This window comes from Lepus europaeus, chromosome 14 (genome assembly GCF_033115175.1).
Source record: "Lepus europaeus isolate LE1 chromosome 14, mLepTim1.pri, whole genome shotgun sequence".
Taxonomy (NCBI): Eukaryota; Metazoa; Chordata; class Mammalia; order Lagomorpha; family Leporidae; genus Lepus; species Lepus europaeus.
Genome location: NC_084840.1, coordinates 98,759,941 through 98,776,398, shown reverse-complemented (window position 1 = coordinate 98,776,398; position 16,458 = coordinate 98,759,941).

Below are 16,458 nucleotides of genomic sequence, written 5' to 3'. Positions count from 1 at the left end.
CCCCCTCCCGAGCCCTCCAGCCCTCTCTCCTTACAAGGGTTCCTGCAGGAGACTCAGCCTGCTCTCCTCTGGCGGCACTGGCCTTTCTTGGTAATCACCCAGAGAGAAATGAGTCTGTGTAAATAACCGTCTGCCGCTGATGTAACCCTTGGCCTCTGCAGGTGGATCTCGTCAGTCTCCGGCCCATCTCCCTCTCTGGGCAGTGGGAAGCTTGGGCTGTCAGGGCCCAGGCACCTGTGTGTCAGGCACTTTATGAAGCTTCTGAAAAAAGCGCATTAAAAGACAGCCCTATTTGGGTACCCCTCCTCCCAGGAAAGCAGTCCTTGCATAGTTTTTATTCAATGCATTTTCCACAGACTTTTGGAAGACTCTTATAGGCGTGATTTCAAGTTTATTTCACACCAAAATGAACCTGCTTTTTGTCCCTCCCTCCCTGATCTTTTTGGAGTCCTCTCTCTAAGAGCTCTCGGGGCCCTCATGGCACCCGATTTCCCTATCATCCCCCTGGGTGACTTCAGGGCCTCCCAGCTTTAAAATTCCCTGAGTAATGATTTTTTTTTTTTTTTACCATCCTAGTCCCCTTGAAGGAAGAAAGGAACTGAATTGTATTAAATCAGAGGGACTACAAGAAGCTAGAAAGACTCTACTCCTTCTCCTTTAGTAACAAATGAGCTAAATCTTTGTTGAACCAGTTTCACCCAGGGAAAGTGAATGCAGGGCTGTTTGCCTCTAAGTTCGGCCAGGTCAGAGTGAAATCTTACCCTGAAGAGTTCCAGACTCACACAACAGCCCTGGGAGGTCGGGCCCCCGGGGTTGGCTTGGTGGCTGAGTCAGTAGTGGGGCGGGCAGCAGGGTCCCTGTGAGCCGCACTTCCGGCCCTGCCGAGAGCTGCAGGCTGCAGGCTACATCCGGAAATAAACTGCAATTATATTTTCTGGCCCTTGTTAAAATAGCCAGCACATTATCTCCGACATCAGTGACAGGGCCAAAGGTGAGAACATGAATGATTCCCTCCAAAGTACGCAGAAAAAGGCAGGGAGACCAGATGTTTCCTTCCCAAGTGACAAAGGGTCTGGGACAAGAGGTGGGAAGTGATCCGCCCCCAGAGCTGCACCCACAGATGTGGCCACAAACATCAAACAAATGCCTGACCAAGACAGTGCTGGTCTGGAAGAGTCTTTATGGAGGCTGAATTCTGGAAAGACAGAGGCAAAGACTGGGTCTTTATCAGTAAATGTTGAAATGAATTGGCCGAGAGTTCCTCCTGTTGGTGCCGGGCGATGGATGAGGTTAAAAAGTGTACAGGTACGAGGGGGCTTGCAAAGCTTGGGGACAAGGCAGAATTAAGAAGTAAGCTTATCTTGTGCAAAAAAATATTGAAACCCATGCGCAGTTTTTCCATAGTAGGCATATTCCACAAACTTTGTGAAGCCTCGCCGAGTGTTACAAGACAGCATTTCCTGAAAAACTCCTTATAGGTTTATTGATGCGTGTGGGCAATCTGAGGTCATGTTCAACGGTGAGGGAAAACGCTGGTTTCAGTCCCAGACTCAGAACTGCTCAAGGGTTGTAAATCTGACAGTGTGAGGACAAGACACTGAGTGATTTAGGATCGTCCTAAATGGCCAACAACGGGAACCTGTTAAAGAAACCATGGTACTTCCAGACGCTTCCATTTTCAAATGTCAAGAAACGTTTACTGACGCCAGGAACCTGGCAGACACAGACATGGGTCTGAAGCTGTTGGTTTCCTGCTCCCGACGCTCCTCCAGTCTTCCTGCCTCCCTTCTCCCTCCTGCCTCCCAGCTCCTGGCCCTGGGGGTGAGTCAGGAGGGCTGGTGTGGACAGGTTGAGGCAGGAGGAACAGGATCACTTCAGGCTGCTGGGGTGGACGGAGGGCCCTGCAGCTTCTGGGAAAAGTTTTCCTCTAGTCGTAGAAGAGTTCTAGGAGGCACCAACCTTGCCTCCCCCAAGTGCTGGTGAGTCTGCTTGCACGTGATGCCCAGACCCTATGGCACACCATGGCCAGACTGCAGCTGGGATGACAGGGCTAGGAGAACACAGGCATGGGGAGATGCTCAGACCCTATGGCACGCCATGGCCAGACCACAGCTGGGATGACAGGGCTAGGAGAACACAGGCATGGGAAGGCATGTACCAGGGTCTCATCAGCAGCCAGGACCCAAAACCTGATTCACCAAGCACCCACCTACCTCAAGTCCTGTCCTCATGTGCTGGATTTACTCCCCAACTTTAATTTTTTAAAATGATTTTCTGACTTCTAGCACTTAGGGAATAATTACGTGGTCTCTGCCCCAGCCCCTAACTTCTGATGCATTCCCCCATGTTTTAGGTTTTTGTCAAAAGGACACATGGATGTCCTGGAAGAGCTACCCAGGGAGGAGGATAGTTGGTTCTGGCTCACGGTTTTGAAGTTCTCAGTCCAAGATGAGGTATCTATTGAGGGACCAGGTGCTGAGGACGGGTCACAGGGCCATTCAGGAGGAAGAGAGAAGTGGGGAGGGTGCTGGTCCCTTGATGCCAAGTGGTCTCTTCTTGTAAAGCCACAAGAATTCGACCATGGGCTCCACGACCCAACCAACCCAACCCACCCTACTCAACCCTACCCAATCCAATCCAACCCAACCAACCCACCTAACTTATCCAACCCTACCCAATCCAATCCAACCCAACCAACCACCTAGCCTACCCATCCCAACCCAAATAACCCAACCCACCCAACCCAACACAACCCAGTCCAATCCAATCCAACCAACCCACCTAACGTACCCAATATATATTCTTATTAGGAATAAAGTGGAAACTTATTCTGAAAAACTGGGTTAAGTGCTCTAAGGGTGCAGGTGCTGATCCCAGAGATTATAAGATGAGCAGGAATTCCCATCCAGTGTGTCCTAGTGCCGGGGTGGTGGGCAGGTAAGGCTTCCCAGAGGAGAAACAATGGGGCAGTTCAGAAGAGTGAGATGTGCAGGGTGAGCAGGAAGAGGTGAGGACTGGGACCCCCATGCTGCCCCCCTTCCAGCTATTGTTCCTGGTTGGTGAGGATGATGAAGGGTGTTTCCTAAGATGTAGTGTCTCCTGCTGTGATGCTTTGCAAATAGGCAATTCCTTTTCAGCATCACAGGGATCTTGAAGCTGGGTGCTACTGTCTCTGCTTTACAGAGGTAGGGACAGAGGCTCCAAAGTGCACACAGTGACACTGGCACCGTGACTAGTGCAGAGCTGACATTCACCCACACATGCAGAGGCCCTCATGGGAGGTGCTGTGGGCTCCACAGGTGTCCACCTCTGGAGGCCTGGGGTCTCGAAGATGCAGCTGCCCAAAGCAGAAATGCAATGAAGAAGCTGGTCCAAAACCCACTCAGAAATCTCTGGGAACAGTCTGCTCCATCTTATTGTTTACAAATCACAGTCACCGTTGTTTGCATATTATTGTTCCTCCTAGAAAATGACATTGCCCCAGATCAGGATACACCCAGCTGTGCCTGATCCCCAGAGAGAGAGGAACCTAACGCACGTTTGCTTCCTCTCCCAGCAGCAAAGGCTTTATCAGCACTGGGCTGGATGTCTGCTTCTCAGATCTGTGCAGAAATTCATGCTTTAAAGTCTTCTGCAAAGGGGGCATCTATCTTCTGTTTCTTCTAGCTAGTCCCTAAATCAGGAGCTGGAAGATTTCTCTACAAAGAGCAAATATTTCTGGCTTTACAAGTCACCTGGTCTTTGTGCAGACAGCTCTGGACAGCACATAAACAGACACACGGCTGTGCTCCACAAACACACACACACGACTGTACTCCAATCAAACTTTGTTTTCATTTTATTTAAAGATTTATTTATTTATTTGAAAGTCAGAGTTGTAGAGAAGGAGAGGCAGAAGCAGAGAGAGAGAGAGATCTTCCATCTGCTGGTTCACTCCCACATGGCTGCAATGGTCAGAGCTGGACAAGACCAAAGCCAGGAGCCAGAGGCTTCTTCCAGATCTCCCACGTGCGTGCAGGGGCCAAAGGACTTGGCCCATCTTCTACTGCTCTCCCAGGAGCATTAGCAGGGAGCTGGATCAGAAGTAGAGCAGCCAGGACACAAATCAGAGCCTATATGGGATGCTGGCATCGCTGGCAGCGGCTTTGCCTGCTGTGCCACAGCAATGGCCCTCCAAACACAGGAAGCAGGCCAGGTTTGGGCCATGGGCCTTGTTTACAAGCCCCTGCCCTAGATCACTGAGTCTTTTTCCTTATTGTTTATTAGAACATCACTGTTTAAACCCATGCCAGCACAGGAGAACTTCAGCTTTCCATGGGTTTACTCTACTTTGGTTGTTTTGTTGGCCATCCAAAGGAATCGGCCTGAAACAGGAATTATTGTCATCTGTGCCCCTGCTAATTCCAGAAGGAGAATGACCTTATCAACGCATGGAGGCCCAAGAAATAAATTAATAAATAAAAATGAAACTATCTGACAGAAAAGTTAGTTTAATGCTTCAAAGCCTTGCAGTTAGACACGTAGAGTTGCTAAGGAAGTGAGCGATGCCAGCAGAGCTGTGCGGAGATGGAGAACCAACAAATCACGTTTCCCTACTGTGGAGGGAGGGACAGAAGCCAGGCGTGGAGTTCAAAATCTGACTCCAGGTGTGGCTGACTCGCTGGATGCGTTTTCTTTTTTCTGAGTGATAAAAGTTCATCTCTGTTCAATTAAAACAACTGGGCTTCCATGACAATTAACAATCGCTGATACCCAGCATTATATGCATGCACGGTCTTATTCAATGTAAAAAGAATTCAGTAAAAGCAGTTATTCTCCTCTTAGACCGTGGCTAGAACATCCTAAAAGCATAAGCTTGACATGTGCATAGTAACCTTGGAAATAAGTATACGGGGTGACAATCTCCCACCTTTCAGATAAAGCACAACATATATTGTCTATGGCCGATCTCGTCTGATCTCGGAAGCTAAGCAGGGTCGGGCCTGGTTAGTACTTGGATGGGAGATAAAACACAACATATAGGTCAAACGTACCCAGTGGCCAGTCCATGCCCTTGTACTGCACCCAGTCACCACACTGCCACTGTAGTAGGTAGACTTTCTCAATTGCAATTTCTTTACAGATCAAAAAACCTGAATGAAATTCAGCTTTCAGTTACAACATAGAACCACAGTGTTAAGGTCCTAATAAGAAAACCCTGTTATGGGGGCCGGTGCTGTGGCACAGGGGGTTAAAGCCCTGGTCTGAAGCGCCAGCATGCCATATGGGCGCCGGTTCGAGTCCCAGCTGCTCCTCTTCTGATCCAGCTCTCTGCTATGGCCTGGGATAGCAGTAGAAGATGGCCCAAGTCCTTGGGCCCCTGCACCCACGTGGGAGACCTGGAAGAGACTTCTGGCTCCTGGCTTCAGATCAGCGCAGCCATCTGGGGAGTGAACCAACAGTTGGAAGACCTCTCTGTCTCTACATCTCTCTGTAACTCTGACTTTCAAATAAATAAAATGAATCTTAAAAGAAAATCCTGATATGTATGCTGGGCACAGAACCTAATTCAACAGAACAAAGAGGTAGGAACAGACGTGGCTGTCCTGTTGTGCTGTCAAGAAGGCGCAGGTGACCTTTATGTGTCCTTGGACGTGCTGATGGGTTCCACAGTCACTGCCATGCTTTTAGCCCAATAATGGAAATCTATACTAAGGAGGCCACGTACCGGTTTTAATATTTTATTATATGAGTAACCTGAGATTTACTTGAAACAAATACCTTTTTGCTGAGTGATTTGCTAAGCCAGGCCACTTTTCTTCCAGATTTTCTTATTTAAGAACCAAATCTACATCTGAATGTGAAAAATCTGCAATGAGAATAGCAAATGGTTGTATTGTTTTTTAATGAATTATTTTATTTATTTGAAAGACACTTCAAATAAATAAAGAGATACAGAGAGAAGTAGAGCCAGAGAGAGAGAGAGGTCCTCCATTCCACTGGTTCACTCCCCAAATGACAGCAACGGCCAGAGCTGAGCTGACCCGAAGCCGGGAGCCAGGAGCCAGGAGCTTCTTCCAGGTCTCCCAGGTGGGTGCAGGGGTCCAAGGATTTGGGTCATCTTCTATTGCTTTCCCAGGCCATAGCAAAGAGCTGGATCGGAATTGGAGCAGCTGGGACTCAAACTGGCACCCATATGGGATGTTGGCATGGCAGGCTGGGGCTTTAACCTTTAACAGCTCCAGTTCCGATTGTATTTTCTTAATAGAAAAACAATTTGATAGCTCCCAAACGTTGATGATTTCAATCAAATCCATTCTGAATTTGACCCATAAATGAGATTCTCTAAGCTATTTCATCGTCTTAGGGAAACTTAAGCACACGGTGCCTACATAATAAATGTTAGTTAATGAAGGAATGAATGAGTCCAGAGGTGCAGGTCCTGGATGGGAGGAAGCCAAGACCCCAGGCGTTAGAATGAGGCAGGTGCAGGTGCAGCAAGTCTGCTGCAGGGCACCCAGCCTCCATACCCCTGGCCCAGCATTCTTCCCTTTTACATAACAGAACTTAGGGTTTTCACTATCTGTCAGCGTGTGGTTCCGACGTCCATTCACACTGCTTTGCAGCCGGACCCACCCTTTACCTCTGAGCTTTACTTTCTCTCAAACTGAAACTCTCACTCGTTAAACACAAACCCCACTCTTCCTGAGGCCTGGCACCACCATTTTGGCTTCTGTTTCTGAGCGTGACTGCACCAGGTTCTCACTCAAGTGGAACGGTGCCACGTGTGTCTTTGTGTGCCTGGCTTATCTCACTCCGCATAGCATCCTCGGGGCTTGTGCCAGCTTCCTTCCTTTCCAGGCTGGATAGCGGCCCACGGCGTGCTGCTGTGTGCAGACACCACGCTTTGTTCACCGCTCATCCATCCGCAGACTCTAGACTATTCCTGCCTCTTGGCTGCGGTGGGTAATGAGGCTATGAAGGGGCTGTGTGAGCATCTGTTAGAGTCCCTTCTTCAGCTCTTTATGGTACTGCACAAAAACAGAAACAGACCAGTGGAACAGAACAAAGACTTCAAAAATAAAACCAAACCTATATGAGCTAGCAAGAAAACTCATGGGGGAAAGAATGATTCTTCCAACAAATGACACCAGGAAGACCGGATTTCCTCACGAAAAGAGCAAAGTTGGACGTTTCTCTTATATCACACACAAACCTGCACACACGGCAGAGGGAACAGCCAACAAAAGGCAAAGGGAGCCAGAGACCGGGGAAAATATCTGGGAATCACCTAATAAGGGTTTAATATTCAAAATGTATAAAGAACTCTTACAGCTCAATAGAAGAAAAATGACCCAACTGAAAAAGTGGGCAAAGGCCTGAACAGACATTTCTCCAAAACAGACACAGAAGCCGCCCACAGGGGTATTTAAAGGTGCTTAACATCACCCATAATCAGGGAAATGCAAATGAAAGCCACCCAGAGGCATTGGAGAACTATTCTCAAAAGCACAAGAGGGGAATGGTGGTGAGGCTAGGGGGAAAAGGAAGCCCCAGCACGCCGTTGTTGGAATGTAGATTGCTTCAGCCACTGTGGAAAGTGTGGAGGACCCTCAGAAGCTAAAAGTAGACCCACAGGGTGACCCAGCAATCCCTCTCCGGGTGTGTATCCAGATATGAGGTCACCCCCTCGCCAGGACACCTGCACCCCAGGTTCATGGCAGCATTGCTCATGGAAGCCAGCACGTGGAAGCAAGCTCAATGTCCATCAAGTGGATAAAGAAAATGTGGTTTATGCACAGTGGAATGATTCAGCCTTCAAACAGGACATCTGCCACCCGCCACTCTGAAGAGACCTGCAGGATGTCACACTGAGGGAAATCAGCCAGGCACAGGAAGACAGAACTATGGTCTCCTTCACATGAGGGCTGTATGTTCAAAAGAGCACAGAGGCAGAGTGAGGCTGGGCCAGGGCGAGGGAACGTGGGGAGAAGTAGGTCAGAGGGCACGGGAGGTTGACTGTGCCATGTGAGCGGCCAGAGTTGTGGTGAAATGAGTTAAGGCACAGCCTGCAATGCCACCAGACCATATGGGTGCCGGTTCAAGCCTCAGCTGCTCTACATCTGATCCAGCTCCCTGCTATGGCCTGGGAAAGCAGCAGAAGATGGCCCAAGTCCGTGGGTTCCTGCACCCATGTGGGAGACTCAGAAGGAGCTCCCGGCTCCTGGCTTCTAATCAGCCCAGCCCTGTCCGTTGCGGCCATTTGGGGAGTGAACCAGTGGAAGACCTCTCTCTGTATCTCCCTCTTTCTCTCTGTGTAACTCTGTTTTTCAATTAAGTAAAAAATAAAACCTTTTAAAAAAATCAATAAGCAGTTTGTACCTGCCGCTGTCATTGAGGAATGTGTGAGATGACCACACATTAGTGGTGTGAGTGACCACACCATAGCGACCACGTTACTGTCTCCATGTCCCCCGTACCCTGTTTTGTGAACTGCAAATGTACACACCTGGAAGGGGAGTCGTCTCCAGCCACTCTGCTGTCAACGCCGGCCATCCAAGGGGAGACCCAATCACTCTTGTTTCTCAGCTCTCAGATATCCAGGCAGACACAGAGAGAGCACTCCAGGAACTGGAGACCCCAGAAGCTAAGCTATTCCTTAGTAAGTAATGCAGTAACACACAGGAATCAGGACTAACACCCCACAAGCCAAGCAGTAGTCCCCAGAAGGGCAGTAACATCAAATAGGCCAGGCAGTAATCTAAGTAAGCTGAGTGGCATCCCCCAGTGCACTGGGCGTTACCAGGCACACCCAGCAAGCTAGGAAACACAGCCGGTAGGATAGGCAGAAATTCCTAACACGCTGGGCAGTGAGGCCCAGTTAGAGCTGTCAGGAGGCCACTGCTGACCAGCAGCACCAACGAAGCAGAAAGTGTTGGAGAAACTCCTCAATCACACTGGCAATGAGGTTTCAGGGAATGTGGAGTCCAAAACAGTTTTCATGAAAAGAAACTAGAAATAAGAATATTTTCAACTGCAATTACCAGAATAAAAATCTAAATATCAATAGTCAATAATGCAATAGACGATGAAGTTGACAGAATTTGAGAACGAGAGAGACCTTGAGAACGTCTCTGTATCTTGGAGAACAAGATACAGAGATCTGGATGCCGATTTAGAGATAACTAAAGACACAAATGCAAGAGAAGAATGCAACGTGGAATGAACAATCGATGAAATAATAGAAGACAATGTCTCTGAGCTTAAGACAGTATTGCATTTGCAGACTGAAAATGTTCACCAACTTACAACAGCATTATTTTTCAAAAGTTCATTTCTAATTTCAAAAACAATGAGACTTTAGTAACAAGTTCACAAGAAGATTGTACCCCAGGGTCTTAGGTATTCAGAGATCCAGAGTGTAAATGCAAGCCAGCCACGCACACAGGTTGGGTAATCACAGGTGAAAACAGGGGAGTTAAGTAGCAATCAGAGGAAAGATCATGAGAAGAAAAAACACATCAAACCTGAGAGCAGTACACAGTGAAAACGCAGTAGCGCGTAGCGACACCTAAATGAAGAATTCACCCACTGGAGGGAACCAGTTCTGAGTGCCTGGGAAACTAGGCTGCTGACTCAGCAGTAGTAGGGAAGCAGGAAGCAGCAGCCGGAGAGCAGAGAGCTGGGCTGGGTCCTGGCAGGAACGGAGCACAATGGAGACGGCTCCTGGAGCTGCTAGCCAGGCCTTGCGGAAGGCAGTGTGAAAACCGGCCCGGTGCAGGGGCGAGGGGAGGAGGAGCACCCCAGCCAGTGCCCCGCCCACCTGCCCTGCACCTGCCCTGCCTGGGGGGTGAGAGGGACACACTCAGATCCACTCCCCGCTGCCCTGCCGGCTTTTCTTCCACCTGTGTCAGGGGAGTGAGCTGGGTTAGGGCCTGTCGGTGTCCACTGTGCAGCCCTAATGAGAATGCCACCGGCAGGGAAAGCCACCAGGGCTAGACGTGTATCTCTCCCTGTGCTGGAGGCTCAGAGGGCTCAGCACTGCCCCGGCAGCGCCGGGGTCTGGTGAAGCGGCTCTCTGCTTGCACCAGGGTGCCCGTTCTGTGCCCTGTGGAGGGGAGGGACAGGAGAGCCAGCCCCATACGAGGCCTCTCGCACTCGGCTCTTGATGGCAAGATTCGGTTTTGGTAACGAGGGCCAGGCACCTCCTCACCTCGTGTCTGAGCCACATCAGGACCCAAGCTTTCCCAGAGCCCTGTCCTCGGGCCCTCCACCTACTTGCCCTGGGAAGCCTGCAGGAAGGGGAGCTGACCGGTAGGGGCCAATGAGCACTGGAGATCGACCTCTGGCCATGAAGCTGTTAACCCCTGAGGCACACCCTCGCCTTCAGCGGCACAGGAGGTGGACACGTGGATGAGGTCCTTGGGGCTTGGAGCCAGACACCGCCCTGAGGCTGTTGGCTTTTTTTTTTTTTTTTTTTTTTTGACAGGCAGAGTGGAGGCTGTTGGCTTTTGTGGGCACCTTGCCTGGGGTGTGCATACTGTGGTGCTCACTGCTGCACTGCGTTTCTATAAGAATCTAAGAATTAGCTGACAGGCTCATTTTGGTTATTTGATAATGCTTAAATCCGTATTTATTTATTAAAAACGTATTTATTTATTATCATCTGATAATATGAGGGAGGGTCTTCAAGAAGTTCCAGAAACGCATGTTGGAGGCTCTACCTTTTGCATGTAAACAAACCTATGTTTTCACTCCGTGGACTTCTTGAAGTGCCCCCTTGAGCGTGTTATCAGATGACAATGGGACGGACCAGAAAACGTCAAAAATGGGGGCATGTTTCTTCCAAGAGGCTCAGAAAGCCAGCGGGCTCCACCGCAGGAACTTCTCCCCGAGAACGAATCTGAGGAGAGACGGTTGCCAGGGCTGTCCTGTGAGTGGAGGAGGGAGGCGATGTGTGCTGGGGCCAAGCCGGCAGAACGGAAGGGTCTGGAATCGGTGTCTGGCCACAACTCCCGACAGCTCTGCATCCGGGCCGCCGGGAGCCCCGAGCTGTGGGGGCCGAGGCTGTGCCTGGGCATCGTCTCAGCTCACCAGCAAGGCCGGCTGTGTGGGCGACAGTGTCTTAGCCTACAGCCACACTTTAAAGTCACGGAGATTTTTGTCCTGGGTCGCGAGCTAGACTTTTTGTTCTCACAAAAAACAAGCAAATCTAGAAAGGTTTGTCGCTTTCCCTGCTGGGCGGGCTCTACAGAACTCCCGCCGGCTCAGGCTCCTGGGCTGCACTCGTGGTGGGAGCCGCCCTCCTGCCCTAGGACCCGCCTCCGGCAGCCTCAGATCCAGCCTTCCCTGGGCCGTTTCCTTTCTATATATGGTAACAACGCTGCCTGCAGCCACTGCTGCCCCAGGAAGGCTGGAGAGCGAACCCAGGAGAGGAGAGCCCTGCAGGCTGCTGGTCCCCCACTGGTAATGCTGAAAGCCGTGGACACAGGCGTCCATCCTCAGACAAGCAGGGAGCACCAGCACCCCAGGCCACTCCATGGCTGCCACGCTGGCCCTGACCTAAACGGTCACCCTGGCCCTTCCTGCTCTGCTACCCCCACGCGCTCCCCCCCCCCCCCCCGTCTCCCACTTCCTCTCCCTGTGCTGTCACCCATTCCCCTCCCTGCTTTGTCACCCCAACCCCACCGCCCCCGCAGGAGCCCTGCAGGCCCAGTGTCCTCCTGTCCAGCACCAGGAATGCTGCTCCCATTGTTACCAAGGCATGTGAACACATTTGTGGGGGGGAGGGGAGGTAAGGGGAGGGGTGGGGTGGCATGGTGGCACAGCAGGTAAAGCCACCTCCTGCAATGCCAGCATCCCATATGGACACCAGTTCGAGTCGAGGCTGCTCCACTTCCCATCCAGCTCCCTGCTAATGCCTGGGAAACCAGAGGAGGACGGCCCAAGTGTTTGGGCCACTGCACCCGCATGGGAGACCCACAGGAAGCTCCTGGCTCCTGCTGGCCCAGCCCTGGCTGTTGCGGCCATCTGAGGGGTGAACCAGTGGATGGAAGATCTCTGTCTCTGGTCTGTCTGTGACGCCACCTTTCAAATAAATTTTAAGAAAAAAAAATTGTGGAAAAACAACATGAAAATGTCAGTTTATTTTGGTGCCAAGCAGGCTGGAACCTCACATGCACCTTGGAAAAACTATGCGGTGTGTTAATGTCTGGAGACCCCCACCGTGCTGACCCCCACTCAAAGGGAGCCCTGGGCTTCTTCCCACCCCCAGAGCTTTGTGAGGGGGCACAGCTGTCCTGCCCCACACGGCGAGAGCGAGGTTGGTAAGACTCTGGCAGCTGACCCTGAGTGCCACGCTGGGAGGGACCCAGCACCCCAAGCAGAACCCGTCACTCCAAGCCGTGGCTCAGGCTTTCTTCCTTTTTTTTTTTTTTTTTTTTAAGATTTATTTATTTGAAAGACAGAGTTACAGAGAGAGGTAGATATATAGAGAGAGGTCTTCCATTCCTCTGATTAATTTCCCAAATGATTGCAACGGCCAGAGCTGAGCTGATCCGAAAACAGGAACCCGCAGCTTCTTCCAGGTCTCTCACATGGGTGCGGGGGCCCAAGGACTTGGGCCATCTTCTACTGCTTTCCCAGGCCGTAGCAGAGAGCTGGATCAGAAGTAGAGCAGCCGGGACTCGAACTGGCGCCCATATGGGATGCTGGTGCTGCAGGCTGGGGCTTTAACCCACTGTGCCACAGTGCCGGCCCCAGGCTTTCTTTCCTGGCAAAGCAACTCAGTGCCTGGAGGGCAGAGAGAGGACACCCTAGGGAGGGAAGGGCCCATTCCCCTGAGTTTGTCACCCAAAAGCCGGGGTGACTCAAGGGTGGCCACTGTGGTAAGGAAATGGGAAATGAGGACACTGTCAGTGTGCCCTCACTCGGGCCCGGCGCTGTGGCATAGTGGGTAAAACTGCCGCCTGCAGTGCCAGCATCTGATATGGGCACCGGTTTGAGGCCCAGCCGCTCCTCTTCCGATCTAGCTCTCTGCTATGGCCTGGGAAAGCAGTAGAAGATGGCCCAAGTCCTTGGGCCCCTGAACCCACGTGGGAGACCTGAAAGAAGCTCCTGGCTTTGGATTTACCCAGCTCTGGCCGTTGTGGCCATTTGGGGAGTGAACAAATGGATGGAAGATCTCTCTGTCTCTCTCTGCCTCTGTCTCTGTAACTCTGACTTTCAAATAAATAAATAAATAAATAAATAAATAAATAAATAAATCTATCTTTTAAAAAATGTGACCTCACAGTGGCTGTCTCTCTGTCTTCAAAGAGGTTGTCTAAAAATGGCTCACTTTGCCAAGGGAATTGTAAACAGAGCTTCGTTTCCAAATGAAGTCAGGTTTCTCTGACTCTGCACAGAAAGTGGGTAGGAGGAAAGTGAAAGCTGTCAGGACAAGTCTGGGGGCGGGGAGTGGGAGGCTCTGAGTCCCTTTGGGGTACATGTGACCCTGCAGCGTGGGTTAAACAGGAGGGACACTCAGAGGGTGATGCAGACTGGGGTCACAGCACTGGCATTGCTGGGCCTTGCAATCCCAGCATCCCGTATCAGAGAGCTGCTTTGAGTCCTGGCTGCTTCTCTTCTGCTCCAGCTCCCTGCTAATGCACCTGGGAAGTCAGCAGATGACGGCCCAAGGACCTGGACCCCTGCACCCAGACTCAGATGGAGCTCCTGGCTCCTGGCTTTGGCCTGTTCAGCCCTGGCTGTTGTGGCCATTTGGAAGTGAGTCAGTGGATGGAAGGTCTTTCTCTCTGTCACTTTGCTTTTTTTTTTTTTTTTTTTTTTAAGCTGTTTCACTTCAGTTTTCCACAGCATTTAATATGATGGTACTTGGAAGAGTTGGCAGAGAAATAGAATTAAAAGAAATCCAAGCTCTGTTTTCCCATGGTCCACGCTCCCCACAGGCTTTGGGAAGACCCTGAGTCAGGGTCAGGCTGCAGGTCCCCAGTCGGCTTCTCTCAGTCGACTTAAGTCCAGTCCCATCCAGAGTAGAAGCAGAAGTGTGGTGTCTCACTCGGGCAACTTGCAGCTATGGCTCTGGGTGCTGGGGACAGAGACCATGTGGGCCTGGGGACAGTGGCACTGCCTTCATCATGACCACACCTTTTGTTTGCTCATGGCCTCTCTCTCATCTCCCCTTCTATGTGTCCATGCCCACTGCGTTCCCACACAGAACATAACCTAATGTAGCAGAAACACACACACTGCCAGGGTACGTCTCAGTTTCCGGGGACCCTCCCTACCCTCCGTGCACTCACAGCGGGTTAGGCATGGGTGTCTTGCTTCCTTGCAGAGGGCAGAGGGCACAGGGAAGTATTGGAGCCGCCAGCGGGCCTGGTTTTCCTGACTGTGTTTTTCCCACGACTCCTGTCCAGGATGGAGAGAGCGTGGATGCTCTCTGCCCTCTGGTGCACAGGGTTGGAATTGCATCTGTGATCAGGAAGAGAGAGCCAGGAAACCCTGTGACAACTTCAGTTAGGATTATGGGTTCTACATGAGTCCACTTCCTGAGCCCCAGTGTTCTACCGGCAAAAAGCCTGGGCACTTAGGGAAGACCTGGGGAGAGAGTACTTGGAAGTACTGATGTTAAATCAAGATGGGAGGGGGTGAGAAAACCAGGTGGGGAACAGCCACATGCAGTGAGGGGACGCTGTTGGAAGCCACGCAGGTCCGTGCCTTCTGGGTCCTCTGTGGGGAGGCGCCTTGACATGGTCCCAGCAGAGCAATGCTGACAGGGGGATCATCGTGTGCCGTGTGTTCCCCAGGTGGCGCAACTCAGACGAACCTGAACACAGCCCCGCCTGCTGCCCTCAATTCCTCGCCCTTTTTTTTTCATCTTATCCTTTAGGATGCTTCCGTTGTCTGCTTGTTTGTCTGTAGGAATAGGTAAAATATCTCCCCTGTATGTCCCTATCTTCTTAGCTAAACGCTGAGTTACCGTCTGAAACCCCGGAGCCCCGACCTCTTTTTCTCCTAAAGGCCTCCTCCACCTGACTCCCCGTTGCTTTGGTCCAGGCTCGCGCTGTCTCCACAGTTTTTTGTCCCTACATCTCTGGAGCTTTCCACCAGGTCCTCATGGCTCCTTGAAGAAGCCTGCTCGCTGCTGCCTCCAACAACGGACACCGGTCCTTCCACCTTGTCTTGCAGATGCCACCCAGCGCTGCTGCTCCCTGTCCCCCGCTGTGGCCCATGCAATGCTAGGGGAGTTATGGGTCATGTCTCAGCAGTGGGTGCTCAGGCGTGTGCTGCCCAGTGGTTCACTGCTGTCCCGTCCCTCAGGCTCAAGCTCACCTCATCCAACATCCTGGGCACACAGTGAGCTCGGAAGGAGTCAGTGGCCGGCACGCATTGACCACGTGCTGACTCCGACTGTCGCGTACTGTACGCTCATACCACCTGTGCACACAGCATGTACTGGCTCCGATTTGCTGTCAATCCCATTTCATGAGCGAGGCTGTGGAGGCACAGAGCACTGCACACATGCACTGTGTTGGGGCAGTGCCTGGACAGGAGCCCTGGGCATCCCCGCCTGGCGGCCATCCAGGGCCGTTGCTGAGAGGCTACACCAAGGTCATCCTCAATTTCAGGTAGGCGAAAAGGGGCTGGGCGCGGCCTGTTTTCGGAGCAGCCAAGCGGCAGATGGCATCAGGGCGTGGGCGCACCTGCCTGGCACTCTCAGTTCTTTGAGGGTGGTTTTGCCACATTCGCAGCCCACACCCACTTGTCCCTTTCGGAGACCGCAGACACGTGCTGTGGTAGACAAACATTTCAGCCAAGCCCTCTGATCAAACAGAGGACCTGGCTTGTTTGCTCCCTTCAAGGTCTGCCTGCCGATGGCTTCCTGTCCCTCAGCCAGAGGTGTGGGGAGGATCTCTGGGTAGCTCCTCGCTGGCCACAGGACAGATTTGTCCTCTGCTCCGTGTCTTGTGTTTCATTTGTTCATGTGGAATTGTACCATCAGAGCCCCCCATGGATGGGTCCGTTCCTACATGGCTGTCTGGGGCCCTGAGGCTTTGTTTGCTGGGCTGCAGGACTGCATAGCAACACTGGAAGGTCCCCTCTGTGTGCAGCTAGGTAGTTCTGAGGGATGGGACTGACAGATCACCTGGAAACAGTGTAACCAGCTTGCTGAGCTGTGCTGCCAGCTCCCAGTGACCATGTGTGTGCACTGTACCAAAAACAGCGCAGAGAGGCTGGGCTGGCCTTAAAGAAAGCCCGAGGGCAGGTGTTTGGTACCTGGGATGCAGGAGTCTCACATCAGAGTGCCCAAGTGCTCCAGCTCTAAGCCCAGCTTCCTGTCAGTTCCTCTGGGAGTCAGCACGATGGCTCAGGTACTTGTGCCCCTGCCACCCACATGGGAGAACTGATTAAATTCCCAGCTCCTGGCTTTGGCCAGGGCCAGCCCTGGCTGTTGTGAGCACTTGGGGAGTGAAC